The sequence below is a fragment of the Rhinopithecus roxellana genome, chromosome 2 (assembly GCF_007565055.1).
Source record: "Rhinopithecus roxellana isolate Shanxi Qingling chromosome 2, ASM756505v1, whole genome shotgun sequence".
Taxonomy (NCBI): Eukaryota; Metazoa; Chordata; class Mammalia; order Primates; family Cercopithecidae; genus Rhinopithecus; species Rhinopithecus roxellana.
Window position 1 is genome coordinate 27,139,729 of NC_044550.1, and position 7,156 is coordinate 27,146,884.

At 35.5% G+C, this 7,156-nt stretch overlaps 1 pseudogene; it reads right to left on the minus strand.

Annotated features, from left to right (window-relative positions):
* Positions 1–731: 731 nt before the first annotated feature.
* On the minus strand, positions 732–2,095 carry LOC104675971 (annotated as a pseudogene).
* Positions 2,096–7,156: the final 5,061 nt, after the last annotated feature.

Below are 7,156 nucleotides of genomic sequence, written 5' to 3' on the forward strand. Positions count from 1 at the left end.
ATATTAAACACATTTCAGTTCATCAAGCTTTCTCCAGAAGTAAATGAGCTGTAAAGGCTGAGCATTCCCAAAGGATGGCAACATCCCCAGTGGAGAATAATGGGAAATGAAGGGTTACTGCCAGAAAACAGAGTCAGGGTCTAATTTGGAAACTCTACCAAGTGTCAGGACAATAACTTTCATTCACCAAGCTGGCCCAACAGGATTTCATAGTCACTACAGCCAAATGACTACTTCCATTCTGCCATTCTTCAAATGGGCATGGTTATTGTTGTTATTCTGCTCTGATCTACTCTGTGTATATATATAACATACATATACTTTTTGGTGAAAAAGCGGATCAAATAAACACGACTTATAGTTCATGTAGCACTACCAGACATGGCATTTGTGCTTGAGGACTGCATATCTCCTAAAGGTTGTAGACTCTGAGTTAGAGGCAGAGACTGGATGAGACATTGGCTGTCTCTTTTATGGAAGTGGCAAGGGTGTCCCATGTGTGGAGAATAAAAGTCAAAGACTGGCTTGTACACAAATATCTATTTTAATTTGCAAACAACTAGACATTGCTTTCCAGCCTCTTTTCTTTTTTTAAAAAAAATAGAGCTTTATTAATTAGAAAGACAACAGTACATCATTTAGCCTATGATAAAGGTATTCATTAATAAGTGGAGATATTTTATCCCCAGATAATCATCATGTAGAGTCTCTCTTTAGTCTCTCATTCTGCTTCATTCTCTTTGTGTAACTTTAGTATGCATATCTCCTGGGTACTCTGTATATTTTTTCTTCTCTGTATACACATGTGCCATGGCTTCTGGTGTCATTTCTTCTACTACACTCTTCACTGGGACTTGACTGTGGCTGTTTTCTTATCTCTCTTTGCTTATAGCTACAGAACTTCTGCCTTGGCTTCTCCCGCTCCTCTCTTCTCTGCCATGGTTTCTGCTGTTCCCTTCCTTTCTTTCAGAGCTTGTCTTCTCTGGGCTATGATTGTGGCTTCCGGACTTTCTGTCAGAATCAGAATGGCTTCGTTTGCTATTCTCCCTAGAACTCTCGTGTTTTAAGAACTCAGGCCTTTCCTTGGCTTTTTTCCTGGTTAGGGTAACTGCTAGAAAGTTCTTCATAAAGTTTTCTCTTTTCAGGCTTGTCCTTCTCTTCAGAATCACTGTTGTTATGCCCTGAGCTCTTGTTTTTCTTTCTTTTCTTCTTTTCAATGTATTTTCTTCTTTAATGTCACTCTCACTCTGCTGCTTTCTGAAGTTTCAGTAGGAGAAGAGGAGGAGGAAGAGGAGGATGAGGAAGAAGAGGACTTGTTTTTATGTTTTTTGTGTGTACTTCTGCTTTTCTGAAATTTTTTCTTTTTTCTATCTCTTTTCTTTCTCTTTGTTCTTCTCCAGTTTATCTCATTTCCTGAGAAGTTTCTGTTTCTGTTTTTGTTTGGTTGTTAATAACTTTAAAAATTCAACTCTGGATCTTCTTCAGCCCCACTTACAGCAAACTCCTGTGATGGATCATTTGTGATCAAGTTTCTCCACAGCACATTTCATTTCAGGGCAAATCCACTGTTTCTCATTTCCTCTATTGGTTCCGAGGTGTGCATTGATGACCTGAGCCATCACTGGGAACTGAACTTGCATTGATTCCAGAAAGACCCAACTAAGGATATTCTTGATCTGTGTTGACATGACCCATTTGTAACATTTAATGCCCCTCACATTTCGAAACTGAATACCAAAGGGTTGATCTCTGATGTTCATGTCATCTTCGGCATATTTTTCCTGTGGGGCTCCTTTCTGCCATTCAAATTTGTATTCAGTCTGTCCTCTGTTTCTTCTTTCTCTTTGTCTACTTTACTTTTTTAACTCCTGGTGGGGCTTCATACATGAAATTAAGGCCATTCTTTATACATTCATATCCCATAACCAAGCTATTATCATATGATTCTTGTTCTTAAGATATTGTTGCATTAATTCTTCTTGTTTCTTCTTACCATATGATATTTTCTGTTCTGTCATCCGTATTTTTTGATATTAGATTTGGAGGTGGGATGAAAGTCCTTCTTGCACATGAAGTTGGTGAAGGATTTCCCCATCTTGGAGCTGGAGCTGGGGAAAACAGAGGCTAATGGAGTCGTATGACTAAGTTCTGCTCACAGGATGTGATTGGAGGGGTTGTCTACAACTTTCAGGCCTGGTCCCTCAAATAATTCTCTCTCTCTTTGTCTTCTGGCCACTGTAGAGGATCATGCAGAAGCTTTGAGGTCCTAGGATATTGTTAAAGCATCATATGGAAAAAAAGCTGATCCTTAAATGAGTGCAAGCAACAAAGCCTCTTTGACAACTTTCACTGCAGTGACATAAGCAAGAAGGAAAGATTACTGTGAAAAATCACCAAGAGGTTTTTTTTTTTTTTCCCACAGTAGTTAAGCTACATTATAATTCCCAGTCTCCCCTAGAAGTTTACTTTTAGACTGTATTTTTTGTTTGACACTCAATATATATTTCATTCCTACAAAAACATTTCAGTAACTTGGGTCACAAGAGACTGTATCTCAGTACAACTTACTATATTCATTTATAAACCATGTATTGTCTACTCTGTGTGAGTAATCGTGGCCATATGACTGAGTTCTGGCTGGTGGAATATAAATAGGTGTTTAGCGTGCCATTTCTGGGCTAGTAGATATGACCCTTTAACATATCTTGCCCCTTCTGTTGGGCTGATGTGGAAAGCAACCATACCATAAGACACAGAAAAACCCACGAAAAAAGGAGCCTAATTCCAAATCATTGAGTGGAAAAAAGCCACCATTTTATGTAAGTGAGAAGTGAATTTATGTTTTTACTTACATGCATATCTATTTTTTAAATTTTTAAATTTTTAATTTTTAGATTTATTTTAATTGACTGATTTATTTATTTTCGGAGACAGGGTCTGGCTCTGCCACCCAGGCTGGAGTGAAGTGGCACGATCTTGGCTCACTGCAACCTCTGCCTTCCAGGCTCAAGCCATCCTTCCACCTCAGCCTCCCAAGTAGCTGAAACTACAGGCATGTACCACCGTGCTTGGCTAATTTTGTGGAGATGGGGTTTCCCTTTGTTGCCCAAGCTGGTCTTGAACTCCTGAGCTCTAGCAATTCTCCTGCCTCAGCCTCCCAAAGTGTTGGAATTACAGGCATGAGCCACTGTGTCTGGCCGCATTTCTAAACCTTCTTGTAACAGCACTCAGCATTTACCCTAAATAATAAATGGGCCGTATTCCTTTATATTTCTATTGCTTCCATATAGTCAGTTTGGAACACCCTTTCAGAAGACTTCTTCTGAAAACTCCTATTTAAACTTCAAAAACTCATCTCAAATGTCAACTACTCACTGAGCTTTTCTCTATTCCTAGGCAGTTATTTATTCTCTTTCCCAGAATGACTAAAAATTTCATGTATCCCTATTATTGTATTTCTATTATTCAATTATGATTGATTTGCACAATTGAGGATTTGCACAATTTTCCCTTCTTGACAGTTAAATCATAGAGAGCAGGAATTTACTTTGTATTTCCCTATATCTAACATGCCTCACACAGAATAGACAATACATGGTATCCAAATGAACAAAATAAATTGTATTGAGATAATACTCTCATGTGATCAAAGTTACTGAAATATTTCATAAGAAGTATATATATATTGAATAAGTGTCAAACAAAAATACAGTCTAAAAGTAAATCTTGTTAAAACAGATTCAGCTTTAGAACAGATAGAACTCATTATCTGTCTGTTTCAGTATATGGAAATTCTAATAATGTCATGACCCTGATAGAAGAAGATAGAAAATGCTATAATGGAGATTTTTCTTCCCACTCACCTCAGGTTAGGAAGAGACTTTAATTATTTCTACACCAATCCATCAATTATTCACAAACTCGATGATCTGAGTGCTATCTCCATTCCGTCAGAGTAGAGTTTCAGGCTTCCCTAGGCTTTTGCTGGGTGTAGGTTGTTAAAATGCAGTCAATTTAGTCTTTTGTAGTTTCTCTACATTTTTTTCAAGGTCTTCTATGGCTGCACAGAAATCTTTGTTTCCATAGATGAATTCCAAATGTGAGAGAAAATCATTTGGAAAAATGTAATTATGTTTTATTTCAGATCCGATATCAACAATGGAACACAACTTATACCAAAAGCTTCATTTCCACTGAGTTGGTTCATGTATGACTCACTTGTATGATTTTTAAGAATCTTCTATTTTAAAATCTATCATAATAGTTAACAAAACTGAAAATCAAGAATATGAATCAGATGTATTGCAGTAACTGAATTCTCAACAGGTTTTATTTTTATTATACCACACTGTGTAGATGCAGTGACAGAAACATAACTTTAAAGTAAATAACTCATTTTCTTTGTATTGAAAATGCCTTAAAGATAATATTGTTATCAGATCAATTCTGTCTACACATCTGAATCTATTTCTGGATAATATGATCAGAAATAATTACAGAAAGACAACCAGAGTGGACCAAAATGCTATGAGTTTATCACTTAAGGCCTCTATATGTTCCTATTTTCATTTTTTTTTGTACATACTTTCTTAATATATGGAACAGAACTCTTACTAAGTGTTCTATTTTAGATTATCTTTAAATGACAGCTGTCATTTGTTTCTGTATTTGTGAAGATCCATAAACTAATAGATATCTGACAATAGACCTAGTTGTCTCTATCCTTTGCACCTACGATTAAATTCTTACAAGCAATAACTTCCAAATTTTACATGGTTATTTGAAATGTCAGCATTTTAAGCAAACATAAACATAAATCTGAAAGATTAGCTCAGCTAAGCCATATACTTACAGCTAAGCCATATACTTACTACAATACAACCATAAAGCACACACCTGGAATTACAGTTTCCCAGCATCTACTATTGCCTATTACCAGTAATTGAATATGTAGAGAATATCAGCAGGACTGAGGTGAAAAAGAGTACAATGCTTGGTATCAAATCCATCTGATGCTAATACATGAGAAGTCTTTACTTTCCCGCCCAACCATAACTTTTTAAAAAGATAAAAAATGATTAGAAAAAACAAATCAGACTTAGTTGCTTTATGTTTGTTCCTACTCTAAATATTGCTACTCTGGGGAAGCTATACCATAACACACAAATGTAAAAACATAAGGATAGCATGGAAGAGTCATAAGGTTATTATTATTGTTTGAAATGTTAAAACTTTAAAAGCTGATAAAACAGATATCACAGTAATACTCAGCAGTCAACATAAAGCATACTATTTCTGGCTCAAAAGGGTCAATGCACCAACGCTGCTGGATGTTGAGTAGCATCCTCTATATTTTACATCAGGTAAAATAGAAAAAAAGTTAGATCATTTTTCTACTTCTAAGTGGAACAGCAAAGAATCATTATAAAGTCTCTGACACAAAATAATAGTTCAGATAGGTGAAGGTTGGTATTAAATTTCACAGCCTAATTTTCACATTCTTGTTTAAGCCTTAGTTACTTGTTGTACTCAAGTTTTCAAACTATTTTAATTCATGATCTTTTCTATTACAGCATTTCCAGACTTCCCCTAAAATCTTGCCTTGTCAATCTGATATAGAAACTAAAAGTTACAAACTTAACAATTATTAAACTCAACTCTTTAAAACCATCTTTCCCCGAAAAGGATTTGACCTGCAACTGATCCACATTCTCTTGGTCAGTAATACCACCTTTTGCTCAGGAACCCAAGCCATACCTGAATCACCCTTCCTTTCTTATTCCTCTCCATTTACTTCAGCCAGTAAGTCCTAAAGCCTTGTCTGTCTCCTAAAAATCTCTTTTATAAGTTTCTTTCATCTTGTTCTATTAGTGATTTTATTCAGGATCTTGTTACATTTTTTCTAGAACTAGCCTCCTAACTAGGCTTACTATATTTAGTATCTCTCTAATTTTACCTCTTTTCTTCCCCCAAACTTGTGTTTCTGAAAATAATTTGACCTTTTCACTATTCTGTTTGAAAAACTCCATTAAATCCTTATTATATACAGGATAGTATAACAATTTCTGAACTTGACTCATGAGATCTTTCATAAGGAAGCTCCATGTTACTTTTCTTATATTTCCTTTTCTTAGTCTCTTAGGCTGCCGTAAAATTACCATAGACTAGCTAGTTTATACACAACAGAAAATTATTTCTCACAGTGCTAGACTGAGAAGTCCAAGATCAAGTCTCCAACATACTGAGGGTCTAGTGGGGGTTCACTTCCTTTTTCATAGAAGCCCATCTTCTCATTATAACTTCACTTGGAGGAAGGGGCAAAGGAGTTCTCTAGGGTCTCTTTTATAAGGTCCCAAATCTCATTTATGAGGTCTCCATCCTCATGACCAAATCACCTCCCAGAGTCCCATACGCAAATACCACTACACTGAGGACTATATTTCAACATACGAAATTTGGAGGGACACAAACAAACCTCTTTTTTATAGTACGCAGCCTTTCATTATCTTATATTCCAGCCATACTGTATCACCAGTATTCCCAGAAATTACCAAGTTTATCCATACATTTGATCATCTTCTTGGAATAAGAGACTAAAGAGGAAGTATAGCTCAGTGTTGAGGACCACGAGTTTTGGAATGAATTCAAATGGAGGCCTTGAATCTCTGCTTTGCAGTTTGCTAGTAGTGAGACCTGGTCAAGTTACCTAAAATAATGAAGCCCCAAGTTCCAGTTTCAATTATATCACTCTTTTCAGGATTGATATGAAGATTATCTACTATTTATCTATCTATCTATCTATCTATCTATCTATCTATCTATCTATCTATCTGATTATCTATATATAAATATGATATTCACATAATAGCTGGAAAATACTAAATAGTGTACGGTACTTATATAACTGTGGCTATGACTGTTACTACTATTACTATTTCGGCTACTGCCGTAGTTCCTTTTGTGTTTAGTTGCTACATGTTTTGAAATTCTCAGTAATAAATATTTGTTTTTCTGAAAGTGTACTTGTTTATTAGAAACAAATGAAAATGATTTAGGCTACTTATTTTTAAATGGGTGATAAAGTTTTATAATATTATTTTGATATAAAATGAGATTTAATTATGAAAAAATATCCTGATAAGCCAAGTTGGATGAG